The 18,985-nt window shown below is 47.8% G+C and overlaps 1 protein-coding gene across 3 annotated transcripts in view; it reads left to right on the top strand.

Annotated features, from left to right (window-relative positions):
• Positions 1–18,985, top strand: part of CACNB4 (calcium voltage-gated channel auxiliary subunit beta 4) — a 250,075-nt gene that overhangs the window by 31,826 nt on the left and 199,264 nt on the right. The gene's annotated exons all lie outside the window — the stretch shown is intronic.

Below are 18,985 nucleotides of genomic sequence, written 5' to 3'. Positions count from 1 at the left end.
GTGATGGGGAAACTGGCATTTAAGCAAGTAGTGCTAAGGCATCCTGGCACATGCTTTTATGTATATTATATTATACTTTGTTCCTGGACAATTAGAAGTTCTCCCCACTGTCCACTCTGGGAAGAAAATGAGACAATGGCGCTTTGTCAGTGTACCTTGTTAGTGCCTGCCAACGGTCATATAATTACAGGGTAATCTCCCCCACCTTCTTGGTTAGGAAGATGTTATGGGAGAGGAGGGAGATAGGAGAGATTGAATAAGAAAGTAGCAGAGTAGATAGACAAAGCCTTACTTATCACCAAAATGTCTGATATTTAGCTTTTGGCTGTAGGTTTTCTGTGATGTCAAGCGTCTGTCTCTTGTGTCTGGGCAGTGGCTTACCATGTGCAAGGACTCAGGGTCAAGCCTTCCGTCTCCATGTGTGAACATCGACAGAAGAGAAGTTTCATGATTGAGACAGTGAAGGAGAGAAAAGGAGACACCCGCAACAATGTTCCGCCACTCTTGAAGCTTCTTCTACCTCTCCTTGCTCTCTGTCTCTAGTCATCTGTCAAAAAGAAAGAAAAAAATGGCTGTTGGGAATGGTGGGATCATGCAGACACTAAGTCCCAGAGAGAACCCTGGTAGCAAATCTATATAAATATATAAGTAAGTTAACATATAAATAAAACTTAACCTGCTTCCTAAAGCCCAAGGAAAAGCTTCTGTATATAGAAGCTTGAAATCAGTGGGGTCATTTGCACGTTAGACATGTGCTGGTTATCTACTGTGGCATCGAAACAGGTGTTTATTGGGGTCAGGAGGTAGCACAGCGGGCTAAGCGCAGGTGGCGCAAAGCGCAAGGACCGGCATGAGGATCCCAGTTCGAGCCCCCGGCTCCCCACCTACAGGGGAGTTGATTCACAGGCGGTGAAGCAGGTCTGCAGATGTCTTTCTTCCCCCCTCTCTGTCTTCCCCTCCTCTCTCCATTTCTCTCTGTCCTATCTAACAACAATGACAACAGTAACAACAACTACGACAACAATAAAAAACGAGGGCAACAAAAGGGAAAATAAATAAATAAATAAATATACATATAAATTAAAAAAAGGAAACAGGTGTTTATTATCTCACAATATCTGTGGGACAGGAGTCTGTGTGGTTTAACTGGGGCTGGTAATCACAAGGTCACACGGTCAGGGTGTCGGCAGGGCTGAGGTCTTATTCAAAGGCTGGTATGGGGCAGGAACTCACTTCCATGGATGGTGGTAGTGTTCATGTCTTTTGGACCGAGGGGCTTCAGGTCTGTTGAACCATGAATTCTTTGCCACATAGATCTTTGCAACCAAAGAAAGAGAGTCTGCTAACACCAAGAATCTCAATCCTTTGTCATTGGTTCATGAAAGTGACATCGTGACTGGGATCCTGGGGACCCGGTCTAAGCCTCCTCATTGTCATTTCTGGTGCAATTCAGCATATAGAGTTGAGACCTATTACTTGTGGAAGCACGGAATAGCCACAAAACACACAGAAGAGAGCAGAAACCCAATGGAGCAGCAGGAGGAATCAGAGGTAATGTTTGAAACACCACTCTCACGGATTCCTCACCCTCTAGTAATCTCACAACTGTCAGTTTTCCCTCAGGTTATGCGATTGCAGTGCGAGCCGGCGGTAGCTAGAGCATCATGGGTGATTCCAGCTGCCCCCTGGTTTATCATAATAACTCTTTATGAAGAGAGTGCTGAGGACACCCCGACTCTGTGGCCCATTCATTTTCACCAGCCAGTCTTCCCCCAAGAATAAGATTCTGCTCTGCACAGGAGGATAAGGAAGGTACCTTCCAGCTAAGGATGTTGTAGAGGTCTGATGGTTTGGGGAAGCCCAGAGAAATCTGAGGATGTTTGAGTGTGGAGAAGGTGGGAGATAATCGCAGTCAATGAGCAAGTGAGCAGTTGAGGTTTTATGATTTTCAATTTGTGAAACATCTGAAAAATACGGCCCCCAGCCCCCACCTGCAGAGGGAAAACTTTGCAAATGGTAAAGCAGGGCTGCAGATGTCTCTCTGTCTCTCTCCCCCTCTGATCTCCCCCTTCCCTCTGAATTCCTGGCTGTCTCTATCCAATAATAAATAAAGATAACTACAACAACAATAAAACAAGAAGGGCAACAAAAGGGGAGAATTGGTGAGCCAACTGGTATAAAACTAATGACTATTTGTTTGTTTTTACCAGAGCACCACTCAGCTCTAGCTTATGAGGGTGTAGGGGATTGACCCTGGGACTTTGGATCCTAAGGCATGAAGGTTTTTTTTTTTTGTTATGCTATCTGTTATGCTATCTCCCCTACCCTGTAAACCAAGATTTAAAGCCCTCTGCATGCAGTGAAGTTAGATGGCCAGCGGTGGGGTTGGTGGGGGTGACACGAGACTATTAAACATTGTGGTCCGGGAGGTGGCACAGTGGATGTGGCTTTGGACTTGTGGTTGTGAGGGTCAAGAGTTTGATGCCCCGCATCAAGTATGCCAGAGTGATACTCTGATCCCTCTTCCACATTAACAAATAAAGTCCTTTTTTTTTTTGCCTCCAGAATTATTGCTGGGGCTTGGTGCCTGCGCCACGAATCCACTGCTCCTGGAGGCCATTTTGTCCCCTTTTGTTGCTCTTGTTGTTTATCAGTATTGTTACTATTATTGTTGTTGAATAGGACAGAGAGAAATGGAGAGAGGAGGGGAAGACAGAGAGGGGGAGAGAAAGACAGACACCTGCAGACCTGCTTCACCGCCTGGGAAGTGACTCCCCTGCAGGTGGGGAGCCGGGGGCTCGAACCGGGATCCTCACGCCGGTTCCTGCGCTTTGTACCACGTGCGCTTAACCCACGGTGCTACCGCCCGGCCCCCAACAAATAAAGTCTTAAGAAAGAAAAGGTCTTCTCTTTCTGTCTCTCTCTCACTCTCTCTCTCTCTCCCTCTCCCTCTGACTCTCCCTTTTCCCTCTGATTCTCTGTCCTCTCTCTCTCTCCCTCTGACTCTCCTCTCTCCTATCTCTCCCTCAAGCTCTCTCACTCTCCCACTCTCTCACTCTCCCACTCTCTCCCTCTGATTCTGTGTCCCTCTCTCTCTTTCCCTCTGACTCTCCTTTCTCTGTTTCTCTCTCTCCCTCAAGCTCTCTCTCTCCATCTGGCTCTCTGTCACTCCCTCTCTCCCTCTGACTCTCTCTCTCTCAATATCTCTTTCCCGCCTCTCTCTGTCCCATAGAAAACTCTCATATGTATAAATAAAACAAATCCTTTGAAAAAATAATTTAAAGAGCAGGAGACAGCAGAATGGTTATGCAAACAGACTCTTGCTTGTGCCTGAGGCTCTGAGGTCTCAGGTTCAATCCTCCACATCACCATAAGCCAAAGCTGGTCAGTGCTCTGATAATCAATGAGTAAATAAAATGAAACAAAAAAAAAAAAAAAAAGAGAAAAGAAAATTAAGCATCAGTAATCTCTCTTTTTCACACTGTCTAATTTTCATTTCCCTCTCCTCCAAGTCAGGGAATGTCAGCGGTTAGGGTTCCTTTGTGGAAAGTCACTTATCGTTGTTGTTTTTAAAGAAGTATTTATTTATCTATCTTTGAGAGAGACAGAGAAGTTGAGGGAAGAGAGAGATAGTGAGGGAGAGAAAAAGAGACACCTGCAACAATGTTCCACCATTCTTGAAGCTTCTTCTAACCCTGCAGGTGGGGAGCAGGGACTCGGGTCCTTGCACATGGTAGTGTGAGCTGTACAGAGTGCCACACCACCCAGGCCCTGTGATTTATTATTATTATAAATGTCTATTTATTCCCTTTTGTTGCCCTAGTTGTTTTATTGTTGTAGTTATTGTTATTGATACTCTTGTTGTTGTTGGATAGGACAGAGAGAAATGGAGAGAGGAGGGGAAGACAGAGGGGGAAGAGAAAGACAGACACCTGCAGACCTGCTTCACCGCCTGTGAAGCGACTCCCCTGCAGGAGGGGAGCTGGGGGCTGGAACCGGGATCCTTACTCCTGTCTTTGCACTTTGCGCTACCTGCGCTTAACCCGCTGTGCTACCTACCGCCTGACTCCCGATTTATTATTTTTAACAGTAGAGATGCCTGCTTTTTCCCTTGCTCTGCTAGACCTGGCCCCGCTTGCCTGTGGGGAGCACAGTGAGCATTGGTGGAATGTTAATGGGCTCAGTAGATTAACTTCCCATCTGGCTGTTACTCTCCAGGAAGTCTCTTTTTTTTTTTTATTTGATTGTGACTGATGAGGGGTTTTGTTCATGTTCCATTTCTGCCACCCGGGCTTGTTTGGAGTAAGTCCTGTTTGTGATTTCTCCTCCCTATCATCCAGTGTCCCCAAAAAGCCAACCCAGCCCCCAAGACCGTGTGCTTCTCACAAGAACAGGTGAGGCTATTTCAGACCAGCCAGTGAGGGGGAAGGACTGAGGGGAGTGTGGGGTTAGAACTGGCAGTGGGAGACCGCAGGAACTTTCTTGCCTGGCCTCCAAGTACAAACAGCACATTCAGAACAGCTATTCCTTGTTTGTTTCTCAGCCCCAGAGCTTCAGTGCAGTGGGACAAATTTTTTGTTTTCCTCCAGGGTTAATGCTGGGGCTCAGTGCCTGCACTACAAATCCACGGCTCCTGGAGGCCATCGTTTTTTCCATTGTTGTTGTTATTGCTGCTGTTGTTGGATAGGACAGAGAGAAATGGAGAGAGGTGGGGAAGACAGAAAGGGGGAGAGAAAGATAGACACCTGCAGACCTGCTTCACCACCTGTGAAGCGACTCCCCTGCAGGTGGGGAACCGGGGGCTCGAACCGGGATCCTAATGCCGGTCCTTGTGCTTTGTGCCACTTGCACTTAACCCGTTGCTCTACTGCCTGGATTTTTTTTTTTTTTCTTCCAGAGTTGTCACCGGCACTCAGTGCCTACATGAGGACTCCACTCTTCTTGGTGCTATTCCCTCCCCCCTTTCTTTCTTCTCTGACAGAGTCAGAGAGAAATGATGAACTGGGGGGAGAGAGAAAGAAAGAGACAGACACCTTCACTGCTTGTGAAGCTTCCTCCTGCAGTAGGGGGCATGTGCTTGGTAACTTGTGGGGTCTGCTGTGTGTGCTGCCAGCCAGCCCCCACTGGGCCAGGAGTTTTTGGGTAAGAGACAGAGAGACAGAGGGGGAGAGTGAGAGAGTCTCTGAAGCCCACACCCAGTGCAGTGGGGGCCAGACTAGAGCCTGAGCCAAGCATACGGGGAACCAGCTGCACTATCCAGGTCCACTCTGTCCCTGGCCCAGGCCACTGCTTTCACTGTGGCATACTGTGCCCCCCATGCCCCATTCCCCTCATCTGCTCCATCCCAGGGATGAGCCAGCTTGCTGCCAGGGCACCAGCTCAGCACAGCCAGCTGCAGACCTGGAGTCTCCAAAGATGAAGACACCGTGAATCCTCGAGCATCTGAGCATCTGCCCTTCACAGGCGCTCATCCTGCAGATGCCATGTGGTCTCCTCAGAGCCCTAGGGAAGGAATGCCACGGCTCCCCGCTGACCAGCCACAGGATGGCAGCTCACCTCAGCATGACCTCTGGGTGCCCTCGCTGCTGATCTGTGTGGAAATGTCAGCCCTCAGGGCACAGTTTAGTTGTGTTTTCCCTTTGATGTGAATCTTCTGGGGGAGGGGGAATCTAGGGCTGTGACTGCTGACCTACATCCTTCTTATGATAAAGAAGGTCAGGGAGGAGGAGGGAAGGAGAGAGAGGTGGTGCTGTGAGAGAAGTGGTGGAGAGAGAGAGAGAGAGAGAGAGTCGTAGAGACCGCCAACTTGGGTCTTTTTCTACCATCATGCACCAGGACCCTAAAGCCCTTCCCCTCTCTCTATTTTCTTTAACGAGACACCCAAGAATGAACTTGACTTTGTGCACATGGGATATTGCTAAGCCTCCCTTGCCCACTTTTGTTGTTAGAGAGAGAAAGAGAGAGAGAGAGAGGGAGGGAGAGACAGAGAGGATAGAGGGAGGGAGAGACAGAGAGGATAGTTACTGCAGCATCACTCTATCCATGGATTTTCCCCTGGTGTCATCTACAATCTTCCACAATGTGGTACTGGAACTTGAACCCAGGACCTTGAGCTTGATCAGACACACAGTGCGGAAGGTGAGCTGTCTGTCTCTACTGGTTTCATTACAGATGTTGAAGCTAGGGCCGTGTACGTATGTGATTTCATCACTCCAGGCTGCTTTTTTCTTCGGAGAGAGACACACACACAGAGGGAGAGAGAGCACAGTCCTAGGCCTTCCTCTGATGCTATAGTTCAGCTCTGGTTTATGGTGACGTGGGGGATTGAACCTGGGACTTTGGAGCCTCAGGCATGAGAGTCTCTTTGCATAACCATGATCTATCTACCCTCCACAAACCTGCCTTGTGACACGTGGCAAGTTCTGAACTTTACTCTGCCCCCAAGATGCATTTTCATTCTAAGTGTGAAGGTGGAAAAAAAAAATCCTTTCATCCAGAAAGGGACAGCCTACCCTGTGAAATCCCGTCTTTCCCTCTTCCTCCTCTCCTAATGATTATCTGCGATCGGCAGATGGTCACACAATATGAGCAGCATGGAATGTAGTAAATGTAGCTGGTGTTTCTGGTCAGGGGGACTGCCAGTCTAGCTCCTTGGACCACGGCCACTGGATACGTCTCCTGGGTGCTGGGATCTGCTCAGGAGACCCTGGAGGCCCTTTCTCCTGAGTGGGAACCTTGGGGAACCCCAGCCAGGAGAACAGGCCCCACGTGCGCTTAACCCACTGCGCTACGACCCCCCTTTTTTTTTTTATGTGGTGAGAACATTTAGTCTGCCAGCAGCTCTCAAATATGTAATACAGTTGGATTAGTTAAATACTGAGCACTGTAGACCATTTGAGTTTGGTCCAAGGGCACCAAAGTCTAGTTTTGTTTTACTTCATTTGTTGGCTTCATTTCTTTTCTTCTTCTTCTTCCTTTTTTTTTTTTTTTTTTTTTTTTTTTTGTCTCCAGGCTTATTTCTGGGGCTTGGTGCCAACACTAAGAATCCACTGCTCCCGGAGGCTATCCCCCCCCATTTTGTTGCCCTTGTGGTGGTTATAGCTGTTGTTGTTGTTGGATAGGACAGAGAGAAATGGAGAGAGGAGGGGAAGACAGAGAGGGGGAGAGAAAGACAGACACTTGCAGACCTGTTTCACCATTTGCGAAGTGACCCCCCTGTAGGTGGGGAGCTGGGGGCTTGAACTGGGATCCTTTCCTTGGGTCTTTGTGCTTTGGTGCTTTGGTGCTTTGCGCCATGTGTGCTTAACCCGCTGCGCTACCGCCCAGCCCCTCACCCTCCCAACCCCGCCCCCCCCCCCCCCCCCCCCCGCTTCATTTCTCTAAATTCTGTTTAACAGTGAAAATATCATGTTCAATTTCCAGCACCACCATGAGCCAGAGTTCAGCAGTGTTCTGATATAATAATAATAATAATGATGATGATAATAATAATAATAATTTAAAGTCAGCCTGGCAGTGGTGGAGTCTCACGTGCTCATGGTAGCAAAAAATAAAATTGTTTAAAAGATGAATGGTGGTTACAGGCAATAGTACATTTGCTGCAACGCACATGTTGCCACGTGCAAGGACCTGGGTTCAAGCCCCTGGTCCCTACTTGCAGAGGGAAAGCTTCAAGAATGGTGAAACAGTGATATAGATGTCTCTCTTTATCTCTCTCTCTCTCTACCTCCCACTCCCCTCTCAATTTTTCTGTCTCCTTAAAAAAAAAATCAGCTCTCCTCCCTCCCTCCCTCCCTCCCTCCCTCCCAGAAAGCTGAATCCTAGGAGATGCCAGACATGGCTTTATTTTATTTTTTTATTAAGAGCCTCCCCAGTTTCCCCTGCCAGCATGAACCCGAGGTCCTGAGTCTTGTCACAGCCTCTCTGGGCCTTGTCACCTCCTGTCCCCAGCTGCTAGAGCAGAGTCACCCTCCCTACAGGCTTGTGCACCCCCCCCCCCATCTCTGCAGAGCCACCCTGGTCTCCTGCTGAATGAGCTCTAGGCTGCCTCTCAGCCAGCAGGGGAGACGGCTCTTCCTCCCTGGGGAAGTTCTGCACTCCCCTAGCCTGGGAGAGAAAGTAGGGGCCCTCAGCCAAGAGAGGTTCCTGCACTGCGGTCAGAGCAAGAACATGGGAAACAGAGGTACACTTGGTATCCGGAGGTTGCACTGACTCGTTCATCTCCATGAACAGGGTCTACAAAGGGTATCCTCTCCCCCTCCTGCCATCACCCTTCCCTTCCCCACCTCCCCTCCTTCCCTCCTTCCCCTTTTCCTTCCTAGCCACTTTCCTCCTTCCTTTCTTCCATCCTTCCTACCTGCCACCACCAAGGTTATCACTGGCACCCCGTGCCGGCATGATTCCATGCCTCCTGGCAGACTCTCTTGCTTTAGAAAGATTCAGATGGTGAGAGGGAGAGAGAGGAGAGACACCACATCTCACTGCTCAACTGCCCCCCACTCCCCTTAGGTGTTCCTGCGCGTTGGAGGCTGGGGGGTGGGATGGGCTCAAACCCAGGTCCTCTGGCATGGTAAAGTGTAGCAGGTAGCCGCCTGCTGGCACTTAGCATTGCTTGCCTTTTTTTTTTTTTTGGTGGGGTGGTGGTGTTGGGGGGCGGGTAGTGCCAGGACATGAGTGATTATTATGTTCCTGGCCACCTTTTTAATTCTTTTAAATTTAGATAGAGAAAGAAGGGGAGGGAGTTGGGTGGTAGCGCAAGGCGTAAAGCGCAAGGACCAGCGGGCCTAAGGATCCCAGTTCGAGCCCCCGGTGACTCCCCACTTCACAGGCGGTGAAGCAGGTCTGCAGGTGTCTGTCTTTCTCTCCCCCTCTCTGTCTTCCCCTCCTCTCTCCATTTCTTTTTGTTTTATCCAACAACAATGACATCAATAACAACAACAATAATAACTACAACAGTAAAACAACAAGGGCAACAAAAGGGGAAAACTAACCTCCAGGAGCAGTGGATTCATGGTGCAGGCACCGAGCCCCAGCGATAACCCTGGAGGCCAAAAAAAAAAAAAAAGAAGGGGAGAGAAAGACAGAAAGACAGAAAGAAAGAGAGGTAGATAGGGGCATCATAGCACCACTCCACCATCCATGGCGCTTCCTGGTGCTGTGGTGCTCCCACGTGGTATAAAAGCCCGAACCCGGGCCTCGCACATGGCAAAATGTCCAGGTGTGCCTCCTCAGCCTCTCCTCCCCGGCCCCTTTGCCTTGAAGGGCTCACATTTATGTACACGCACCAAGGAGCATGCGGCCCCAGGAAGGTCAGATGGTTCTGTAGTGATGACGGGGGCATGAGGTTTGGGTCCGAGTGGGATCTGCTCTTCTGGGAGTGGCTCAGTTGGGAATTAATTAGTGGGGGTGCTGAGTGCTGCACAAGTACCTGCCCAGACCCCGACCCCAGTGAGAGACCCTTTTCCCGAGAGTCAGGCACGGTGTCCTGTTGCAACGTCCGTCCGCCTTAGTCCAGTCGTTCCAGGAGCTAACTGGGGCTTTATGATTTCTCTCTAAACCCTCATTCCCAGGCACGACTCACTGAGAAGGTGAAAAAGAAAAACTCAGCCAAGACCCTCAGCTGGGGTTGGGGAACGTCTGGCCCGTAGGCTGTATTTACCACGCCTGAGTCGTTCCGTCTGGTCCTGCCAAGGCACTGGCGCTCTTTTTTTCATAGCAGCATTATGTGCTGTTTTTATTTTTCAAATCGTAATTGAATAGTGACTTACAAGATTATAAGATAACGCTGTGGTACGGTTCCATATCACTCCTGCCACCAAAGTCCCGTGCTCCAACCCACTGCCCTACCCCGTGCCCACCCCCACCCAGGGCAACAACCATAGTTCTCCCAAGGTCTCAGGGGGGGGTTGGCTTTTGTTCCTTCCTTCTTTCTGTTCTCCCTCCCTCCCTCCCTCCCTTCCTTTCTTTCTTGTTTATGTGTTTCAGTTCTCTGTGTCCCACAGATGAGTGAAATCATCTGGTAGTTATTCTTCTTGACTTCCGTCAATCACTTCTACTTCCAGCCATCTTGTCAGGAAAGACACAGCATCACCCTTTTAAATTGTGGAGCAGTGCTCCACAGAATATGTGTGCCCGAACTTCTTTATCCAGTGTTCTGTAGATGGGCATTTAAGTTACTTCAGTATCTCAGCTGTTGTGACTAGAGCAGCTATGACTATGGGGGTGCGTATGTCCCTTAGAATGAATTCTCTGTCCCTTAGAATGAATTCTCCATAATGGTTTTAAGTGCTAATTATGAAGCAGATAATTTTGTATGACAAGTTATTATTTATAATGATTTTATATCTAACTGGCTCTTGCCCAAGAAAAGGTTCTCCACTCCTGAAGCAAATACTTAGAAACCTTCCATTTGCACAACACCTTCCTGCCCTCCAGTTAATTTTGTCCGAGTCCATAGGTGTGGTCAGAGAGCGCCATCTTGTGGAGAAGGCCGTCCTATGCATGCGGAGATGGCAGTAGACCCATGAGGATCCTTAGCCACTTTGTTCTGCTGCTTTATTGAACCATGGCCGGTGCGCCGCTATGCTCCATCGCTGGGGAGCCAGAGATGACCCGAACTGCCCCTGCGGCTCCAGACAGACTATGACCCACATAGTCAACGACTGCCACCTCTCCAGATTCAAAGGAGGTCTCGAAACTTGACATCAGGCTCAACCTGACGCTGTTGACTGGCTACGGAAGAAGGGCAAACGCTAGAAGAAGAATTGAAGTTGGAGTTTAGGACACCTGCCTCCTGGCATTTCGCAGCAGTTTGTGACATACTCGCTTACTGTTTGTTAGACGACTTTGCTTATTTTTGTATTAGTGATTTAATAATGGTTTACAGAATTGTAAGATAGTAGGGGTATAAATTCCCCATTATCTATATAGTTCCCGCCACCAGAGCCCTGTGTTCCACCCCTCCATTGGAGACTGTGAGACTGTTGGAGGTCTCTCAGGGTCACCAGCATGGGCTGAGTCTATAACTAGATATAGTTTCCAGCCTTCACGTCCTTTTCAGTTCACTCTTCCACATATCACTACTTTCAGGTGTCTTTCCTTTTTTTCATCTTCTCTCTCAGATATGAGAAAACAGTGCCTGGCTTTCTCTGCTGCTTTTTTCAGATTCGCTTCTCTTTCATCGATGGTATAAGGATAAGATTCCTCGTGAAAAACATTTCTGGTCTTGGTGGAATGGGGGCACAGAGCCTTGTGGTTTATTTCCCTTGTCCTTTACCCCTCTGGAAGTGTGGACCAAAATTATTTTTGGGGTGCAGAAGGTGGGAGTTCTGGCTTCTGTAATTGCTTCTCTGCTGGACATCATAGAGGGCAGGGAGAGCACTGGACTATCAAACATGAGGCTTTGAATTTGATCCCCAGCATCATAGGTCCCAGAATACACTCTGTTTTGTTTCTTTTTCTCTCATAAATAAATACATTAAAAAAATCTTCTGAAGGATCTTAATTAATTGAAAAAAAACCCCTTCATTTATTATATATGAGAGAGTTTCAGAAGAGTCACACACAGAGGAAGAGAGAGGGGGAGACAGAAAGAGAGAAGCCAGAGGACTACTTTGGCACATGCAGTGTCAGAATCAAACCAGAAATCAAACCAGAAAACCAAGTCTGACTGTCTGCCAGCTGAGCTCTTTCCCCAGCCAACAGGAATCTAATTTATTATTCAAGGCCTTTGCTCAGAAGTCCTCAAGGGGAATGACAGAGAGCTGTTTTGATTGACTAAGCTGAGGTAATATACTGTGTGGTTTGTCTAGTGAGGGCAGTCTGAATCTGCATCAGGGCTGTTCTAGCATGTTGATATATATATATTTTTCCCTCCAGGGTTATTGCTGGGCTCGGTGCCTGCACCATGAATCCACCGCTCCTGGAGGCCATTTCCCCCCCCCCCCCTTTTGTTGCCCTTGTTGTTGTAGCCTTGTTGTGGTTATTATTATTACCATTGTTGATGCTGTTCGTTGTTGGATAGGACAGAGAGAAATGGAGAGAGGAGGGGAAGAGGAGGGGAGAGAGAAAGATAGATACCTGCAGACCTGCTTCACCGCCTGTGAAGCGACTCCCCTGCAGGTGGGGAGCCAGGGTTCGAACCGGGATCCTCTCTCAATTTCTCTCTGTTCTGTACAATTAAAACAAAATGAAAAATGGTCTCCAAGAGTTGTGTATTTGCAGTGCTGGAGCCTCAGTGATAACCCTGGAGGCAAAAACAAATGACGAATGAAAAGAAGCAGTGAGAAATTGAGAGGGGAGCGAGAGATAGGGAGAGATAAAGAGAGACACCTACGTTACTGCTTCACCATTCTTGAAGCTTTCCCCCTGTAGGTGGGCACCCAGGCCTTGAAACCAGGGCCTTGCACTTGCTAACATGTGTTGTACTGTTCCAGGTGTGGTACTGCCTGGAACCACCATTCATTTTTTTTTTTTTTTTTTAACAATTTTATTCTTGCCACCAGGGTTATTGCTGGACTCCTGCCTGCATGATTCCACCACTTCTGGTGGACATCTTCCTTTAGCAGAGAAACAGAGATGAGCTTGAGGGATGGAGGAGAGACTCCCCAGCACTTCACTGCCCCCTGGAGGTGCTCCCATGTGATGCCCAGTGGCTCCAGCTCAGGCCCTCGAGCATGGCCAAGTGTGCACTCTACTGGGTGAGCTGTCTCCCAGCTCCCTCTGATTGGTGCCATTTACAAAGTAGTAGGGCTGCACAAAGCGCAGGGACCGGCGTAAGGATCCTGGTTCGAGTCCCCGGCTCCCCACCTGCAGGGGAGTCGCTTCGCAAGCGGTGAGGCAGGTCTGCAGGTGTCTGTCTTTCTCTTCTCCTCTCTGTCTTCCCCTCCTCTCTCCATTTCTCTCTGTCCTATCCAACAACAACAACAGTTATGACAACAATAACAACTACAACAAGCACAACAACAAGGGCAAGAAAAGGGGGAAAATAGCCTCCAGGAAAAATGGCCTCCAGGAGCAGTGGATTCGTAGTGCAGACACCGAGCCCCAGCAATAACCCCAGAGGCAAAAATAAATAAATAAATAAATAAATAAAAACTAGTAGGGCTTAGTACATAGTAAGGGCCAGGGATAACTAAATGGTGTCTTCCCCTCTTTCCTTCCAGCTATCTCTATCTGAAAAGGTTGGTCCTGAGTGGTAAAATCCCCTGTGAAGGCAAAACAAGCAAATCCCCCAAATTGAAGGGGTGAGTGACTTTATCCTGTGAAATATTCGAAGAATTAGCTGAGTTGTTGCTGCAGGGCCAATTCAGCCATCTTGTATTTTTCTCCAGATACCCAGTGACTTTGGCCTTACAGTCTCTCTTCACCTCCACTAGCTGCTGCAGTGCTGTACTGGGGAGATAGCATAGTGGTTATGCAAATAGACTTCCATCCCTGAGGCACCAAAGGTCCCAGGTTCAGTCCCTGGCTGAGCAGTGCTTTAGTACAAAAGAAAGAATGGAAGGAAGCTTGGAAGGAAGGAAGGACTGTTGTGTCATCCTCTTTAGAGCTTTAAATAGATGAGAGGAACATGTCTCCCCAGTTTGGCTCCTTGGTTCTTTGAGAATACACCATCTGGAGGAGCGATGATAGCAAGAAGGGCGTCTGGGGTTCCTGTGCAGGTGGGATTTGCCCAGATCTCTCCTGAATAGCAGACACTGACAGGCTGCGAGCCTCACGTGCTGGAAGGCAGCTGGGGATGGTGCGGAGACCTCAGACGACCAGCGCTGGCATCCAAGTCATTGTGGCCACCACTGGGCCCAGGGAGGGTCTTCCAGGATGCTGGACCCAGTGCTTGGGCACCTCTCTCTGTTGGTTTAGTCATTTCATTATTTTTTTCCAATACATTTTATTTTATTCTATCTTAAAAGTATTTTTCATTATTTAAAAATTTATTTATTTATTTATTTAGGTAGAGACAGAAATTGAGAGGAGAGGGGGAGATAGGGAGAAAGGCAGAGAGACACCTGCAGCATTGCCCACCATTTGTGAAGCTTTCCCTGCAGGCAGTGCCTGGAGGTTTGACCCAAGGTCCTCATGCGGTGCTCCTGGAGGCCATTTTTTCCTCCCCTTCCCTCCCCTCCCCTCCCCTCTCCTCCCCTCCCCTCCCCTCTCCCTCCCCTCCCCTTACTTTCCTTTTATTTATTTTTTTTATTGGATAGGACAGAGAGACACTGAGAGAGGGAGGGTAAGACAGAGAGGAGAGAAAGACACCCGCAGACCTGCCCCACCTCTTGTGAAGCGACCCCCCATGCAGGTGGGGACCTGGGGACTTGAACCAGTATCCTTGCTCAGGTGTATCCTTGTGCTTCATACTATGTGCACTTAACCCAGTGCGCTACCTCCAGGCCCCTTTGATCTTGTTTTTTTAATTGTCAACAGGGCTATCACTGGGGCTTGGTGCAAACCCAGGTTGAAAAGAACACTGTCCATTTATGTGTGCGTTTCCCTCGGGAGCCCGTGTGATTGCAGCCTGATTAAGCAACACTAGTAGTTAGTCAGACGGTAGTCAGTGCCCTCGTCACACAGGAGACGCAAGTATGGGAGTGATTTCAGTGAAGAAAACGGATGAATTAGCAAGCAGCTGTCTAAGCTAATTTTGTCATTCTGTCCAAACAGGATTTTTTCCCTCCCCATCAAGTTAGCTGTATGATAGAGTGGTAAATCAGTTCCTTCATTGCTTTTCTCTTTCCTTCTTTCCTTCCTTTCTTTCTCTTTATTTATTAATAAGAACCAGGGTAGAGGTGGGTGGAAAGAAGCAGTTTTTATTCACACATGATACAGGGACTCTAACTCAGAACTCCATATGCATGAGCCCAGTGCTGTCACCATGTACCGTTTCCTGTCATACCAGAGGCCAGCTTCCTTCTCTCTTTCTTCTTTTTTTAAAATTTTTTTATTTATTCAAAGGAAACATTGACAAAACCATAGGATAAGAGGGGTACAGCTTCGCACAATTCCCACCACCAGAACTCAGTATCCCAACCCCTCCCCTGATAGCTTTCTTATTCTTTATCCCTCTGGGAGCATGGACCCAGGGTCATTGTGGGATGCAGAAGGTGGAAGCTCTGGCTTCTGTAATTGCTTCCCCGCTGAACATGGATGTTGACAGGTGGATCCATACTCCCAGCCTGCCTCTCTCTTTCCCTAGTGGGGTGGGGCTCTGGGGAAGCGGAGCTCCAAGGCACATTGGTGGCGTCGTCTGTCCAGGGAAGTCTGGTCTCATCCTGTTAGCATCTGGAACCTGGTGGCTGAAAAGAGAGTTCACATACAAAGCCAAACAAACTGTTGGGCAATTATGGACCTAAACTCTCTGTCTTCTTTTATTGCTACCAGGATTCTTGCTGGGGCTTGGTGCCAGTACAATGAATCTATGACTCCTGGTGGCTTTTTTTTTTTTTTTTTTTTCTTTGCTAGGACAGAGATAAATGGAGAGTGTAAGGGGAGGTACAGAGAGTGGAAGAGAGACACCTATGGACCTGCCTCACCACTCAGGAAGCTTCCCCTCTGCATATGGAAACGGGCTCAAACCTAGTTCCTTGCACATTGCAACAAGTGCACTCAACAGGGTGCACCACTGCCTGGACCCCTACAGGTTAATTTCTTACGGCTCATTGTAATGGGGTTTAGAGAGTTTGTATGGTGTTCAGATCCTAGTGCTGCCGGCTGGTTGTGTAGTTAGTCCCATTTCCTCTGTCTCCTCCTCTGTAGAGGAGGATCATAGTGACCCTGCTTGTAGTGTTGTGAGAATGCAGTAACTTTACAGAGTAGACCAGTTAGCTCCCTCTAGCTATTACCATTCGATCTGGCTTAATGTGCTGGGGATTCAACCTGGGACATTAGAACCTCAGGCATGAGCATTTTTTTCATAATCATTATGCTGTCTCCCTGTTCATATACCTGTATTCTTAGCCTAAACTAAGCTTGTCTTATATTTGTAGCTGCAAATTTCTGATTATTTTAATTTAATTTATTTTTAAATTTATTTATTATTTTCCCTTTTGTTACCCTTGTTTTGTATTGTTGTTATAGTTATTGTTGTTATTGATGTCGTCATTCTTAGGACAGAGAGAAATGGAGAGAGGAGGGGAAGACAGAGAGGGGGAGAGAAAGACAGACACCTGCAGACCTGCTTCACCGCCTGTGAAGTGACTCCCCTGCAGGTGGCGAGCCAGGGGCTCGAACCGGGATCCTCAGGCCGGTCCTTGCACTTCTTGCCTCGTGCGCTTAACCCGCTGCGCTACCTCCCGACTCCCAATTTTATTTCTTTTTAACCAGAGTACTGCTCAGCTCTGGTTTATGATGTTTCAGAAGACTGAAACTGGGACTTTGGAGCCTTAGGCTCATGAAAGTCTTTTTCACATAACCATTTCCCCCACCCCAGATTGCTGAGATTTTCAGAGAGGTAGGATAGCCTGTTAATAAAGGTACTGATATTAGCGTCAGCTTTCCTGGGTTCGAATCCCACTTCCATTCCTGACTATTATATAACCTTGGGCAAACTGTGCCTTGATTTCATCATCTGTAAAATAGAGATGACAGTGCTACTCATCTCATAGGCTGTCATATTAATAAAGGAACAGTTATGAACAATAAGCACAAGTGGCTGGGCGGTGGCGCACCTGGTTGAGCGCACAAGGACCCAGGTTCGAGCCCCTAGTCCCCGCCTGTATGGGGGAAAGCTTTGCGAGTGGTGAAGCAGGGCTGCAGGCGTCTGTCTCCCGCCTTCTCTATCGCCCCCTTCCCTCTTGATTTCTGGCTGTCTCTATCCAATAAATAAATAAAGACTAAAAAATGAAATAAAGAAAACAGAGCAGTCAACACACAACGAATGCCTAACGTCATATTTTTTGTGTAGTGGTTAGGTTGTAGTCCTTTAGGTTTCTTCTAAGTGTGGTAACTGTTCCCATACATAAAAATTTGGATTGCAACAGATTTGGGGAGCCAGAAGGGGAAGGGAGGGGCACTAAGGGAAGGCTGGGAACTTAAGTCCCTATGATGGAGCAAGATAGTTTGGTGGAGGGTGAGATGTACTGACACTTGTTTTGGGGAAATGGGGAAATGTACCCTTTGTGACAACAACAGTTCTGTAAATCGACATTCTCTCGAAGGTGAGACTGCTCTTGGGGAAAAAAATCAGAAAGTGATTCTTCTCAATCGCCCTTCTGTGTAAGCTTGTCTGGAGCCGTGGGTGACATACCGAAACCTGGCTTCAAACAGCGTGTGCCCACGTGCTCACGTGAACCGTGGCTGCCAAAGCAAAATAGATTTGAAGAAGGAGCATTGCTGCCATGAGCCTTACTTACCTTCCTCCCCCTTTAATGATTAGTGACTTGATAGCTTACAAGATTATAGTTCTACCTCACATCCACTACCAGAGTTCTGTGTCCCCACTCCCCAATAACCACCATAGTTCTCTTTTTTATTAGTGATTTAACATTGATTTATAAAGTTATAATATAATAGGGGTACAATTCCACACCATTTCCACCACCAGAGTTCTGAATCCCCAATCCCTCCACTGGGGATTCTAAGGTTGTAAGGTTGTAAGGTTGAACATAGGGGTTAACTATTATTTCTATAACTATCTGTCTATATTTATATATATTTGCTCCCCCCCCATTTCCCCCCCCCTATGGTCCCATCTTCTTTTTCTTTCTAAGTCACACCTACACCTATCACTACATCCAGATGTCCCTCCTTTTCCCTCTTCTTTCTTTGGATCCAGATGAAGTTGGAGTTTAGAGCCCTCTGGTCATTTTCTTCCTATCATTCCTTCCACACTGAGAGTATGGATAAAAATTCTTTTTGGGATTCAGAAGGTGGAAGGTCAGGCTTCTATAACTGCTTCTCTGCTGGACATGGGCATTGGCAGGTCGATCCAAACCCCCAGCTAGTTTCTATCTTTCTCTAGTGGGGCAGGGCTCTGGAGAGGTGGGGTTCCAGGACACATTGCTAAGTTGTCTGCCCCGGGAAGTGAGGATGGAATCATGATTCCATCTGCTATATACCACCATAGTTCTCTCATTTTGGGAGACAGAACAGATGAGCCTCGCTTTGACTGACTGACTGATTGATGAACTGAATGACTGGACAGAAACAGAAATAGATAAGGAAAGGGAAGATAGAGAGGGAGAGAGAGAAAGAGAAATACCTTCAGCGCTGTTTCACCATTTATGAAGCTTCTTTCTTGCAGGTACTGACTGGGGGCTTCATCCAGAGTGAGGTAGTATATTTGCACTACCGAGTGTTCCACTGCCCAGCCCTGAGCCTTGCTTTTTAATATGTGGCTTAACCTCATCCAGTTATAAGGCTCAACACAGGATTCAACCTGGAGTGTGTGTGTGTGTGTGTGTGTGTGTGTGTGTGTGTGTGTTAAGATTTTATTTATTTTAATGAAAGAAATACACACAGAGAGATACAGAAAGAGACCAGAGCATTGCTCAGCTCTGGTTGATGGTGGTGCTGGGGATTGAACCTGGGATCTTTGGTGCCTCAGGCATGAAAGTATTTTGCAGAACCATTATACTGTCTCCCCGGCCTTTCCTGGAGTGGCTTTGAATGAAGCTGACACCGTGGCACAGGCAGAATTCTCCCGTGAGCACTGAATTCCGCAGCAGGGGTGGCAGAGTCCCATTTAGAAGCCTGCTGCTTTCCATGACAACCAACATTTCAAAAACAGAATCTTGGAAACCGCTTTTGAGTTGAGAGAGAGAGAGAGATAGAGAGATGGGAGGGGGCAATTGTGGCATACCTGGTTGATTGAGCACATATCACCATGCATAGGGACCTGGGTTCAAGCCTCCCACTCCCCACCTGTAGGGAGGACACTTCACGAGTGGTTAAGGTCTGTTCTTCTTCTAGCGTTTGCTCTTCTTCCGTAGCCAGTCAACAGCGTCAGGTTGAGCCTGATGTCAAGTTTCGAGACCTTCTTTGAATCTGGAGA

The sequence above is a fragment of the Erinaceus europaeus genome, chromosome 18 (genome assembly GCF_950295315.1).
Source record: "Erinaceus europaeus chromosome 18, mEriEur2.1, whole genome shotgun sequence".
Lineage (NCBI taxonomy): Eukaryota > Metazoa > Chordata > Mammalia > Eulipotyphla > Erinaceidae > Erinaceus > Erinaceus europaeus.
This window is presented reverse-complemented; position numbering and strand designations above follow the sequence as displayed.